Raw genomic sequence first — 2,218 nt, 5'->3', positions numbered from 1 at the left:
TTATTATTTTTTTCTCAAGACAAGGTTTCTTTGACTATCCTTGACTCTCCTGGAACTAACTCTAGCTCTGTAGACTAGGCTGGCTTCAAACTCACAGAGATCATCTGCCTCTGCCTCCCAAGTGCTGAGACTAAAGGCATGTGCCACCATTGCCTGGCAACACTGAAGTTACTCTTTCAAGACTAAAAGCTCTACATGTTTGGAGGAGTTGGCGACTGTGTGCTATTGAGGTTCTATTTTCCTTCTAAATGTTCTTTTACTAGTTTTTCCAAAGAGAGGAGTTGCTGGTCTGCATCTTCTGCCACAAGGTTCCTAATAGAATCTGCAAGTCCAAAAAGATATTTTGTATTTCTTCCACTTGGACCAGCTGCATTGAAAATGTATTCAGCGATGTCTTCCCAAGGTGCAGGACCAAGACAGTAAGGATTACCACATTCTAATGAGTGGTTTTGTTGTGTATCTTTCAGATAAAAAAAAAAAATGACCATTATAGTTTTGAGGCCTCCTTTCTTCCTGAAGTGAAGGTATGTTTTCACTTTCTCTTTTTTCTTCCTGGTAGTTTGTGAGCAACACCCCATACACTGGTCCCAAGTCCTTCAACCAGAACCACCATTCTTCCAAGTTTGCCAGGGACCCCGCAGCACTCATTGCCACCTTGGCTGCAGTGTGTGATGAAACCAACCAGCTTGCCTGGTAGGGGAGGTCCACCTTCCAGAAGGGAGACCCATAACCAAACACCCACATCTTTCTGGACCCAGCGTCAGAACAGGACTACTGCCAACATGAGTAGCCAGATGCTCAGGGCCTCATGCTTGTTTTCTGAGACAGAATCAAGACAATTAAGGGACACTGATTTGGGACAAAAGAGTGATATTATAAACCAATTATTTAGCTGTTTTAGTGGATGGTGGGGTTCTAGCTGGTAAGAACACGGTGTGACTATGAAGAAGCAAGTGTAGTGGCCATACATGTAGCCCAAATCCCCACTGACTTTCTGCAAACTCCCTGGAGCTAAATGCCCCAATTAGAGAATAGGAAGTGCATAGGATGACAACCAGTGTCCACATGGGGTAGAACAGAGAGGTGTGGGAGGAATAAGAATGTGACACTGAAAGGTGGGACAGTGGCTGTGGCTTCTGGTCTTTTCCCTGATCGTATGTCATTCATGGCCTAAGAAAGTGAGTGGTTGAGATGGGATTCTGTGAAGCCACTTCCTGATGACGTTCCCCTGAAGGGTTCATAATAAAAAGATCTGCAGGCCAAGTACTCTGATGTTGCCCTTCCAAAGGCGTGCAAAGGCTACAGTGAGACATGGAGGCAGCAGGTATGGGTCCTGACTCACTCACTGTCTTCTTGCTCTAGGACCCATACGGCATCATTTTGGCCCTCGTGGGCCTCAGCACCTCTTTTGTGTGATGAAAGCATTGAATAGAATATCCATTCTAAGTATCAATGTCTCTATTGCTCTTTCTTTCCCAATTTGAGAAAGGGTCTTCCCAGTAAGTAACTCCAAGGCCCAGTGGAGAATGTCAAGCTAGACCACCACCAGGAGCTCATTGAGGCTAATGTTTGGTTGCTCTGAGTGAGGACAAGGTGCATGCTTAGGACAGTGAGGAGACAGGGTTAAATCTGACTTGGGTGCTGTCCTGGTGTTTCTGAGGGCAATAGCTCAAGTTAGAGCAGAGACGTCAAACTCTGTATGGATCAGCTCAGGAGTTAAAGGAGATCAGGGAAGACCCGCTTGCACCCAGCTACTTATTCCCTAGGGAGAACCCTGGGACACTCCTGTGAGTCTTTAGTTCCAAGGGAGTGAGGTCTTCGATGCTCTATCTTAAGGTGAATCACAATAGATGGAGAAAATAAAACATTCTACAATAAAACCAAATTTATGCAACATCTGTCTCCAAATCCAGCCCTACAGAAGGTGCTAGAAGGTAAACTCTAACCTAAAGGGATTACCTGAATCTAAGTATTTCTCAGTCATTTGAGTTTCTTCTTTTGAGAATTTTGTTTATATCTGTACCCCATTTTTTAGTTGGACTATTTGTTTTCTTGATATCTAGTTGTTTTCTTTATGTATTTTGGATTTTAGCCCTTTATAAGATGTGATGCTTAGGGTAATACATTCTAATGTGATGCTAATCTTTTCCTATTTTGTAGACTGCCACTTTGTCCAAGTGTCCTTTGGTGTCCTTTGCCATATAAAAGCTTTTCAGTT

General features: G+C 43.6%; 1 pseudogene; it reads right to left on the bottom strand.

Moving 5' to 3' along the window:
- Positions 1-233: 233 nt before the first annotated feature.
- On the bottom strand, positions 234-744 carry LOC118570232 (annotated as a pseudogene).
- Between the last annotated feature and the right edge of the window lie 1,474 nt (positions 745-2,218).

Source organism: Onychomys torridus, chromosome 19 (assembly GCF_903995425.1).
Source record: "Onychomys torridus chromosome 19, mOncTor1.1, whole genome shotgun sequence".
Classification (NCBI taxonomy): domain Eukaryota; kingdom Metazoa; phylum Chordata; class Mammalia; order Rodentia; family Cricetidae; genus Onychomys; species Onychomys torridus.
This window is presented reverse-complemented; position numbering and strand designations above follow the sequence as displayed.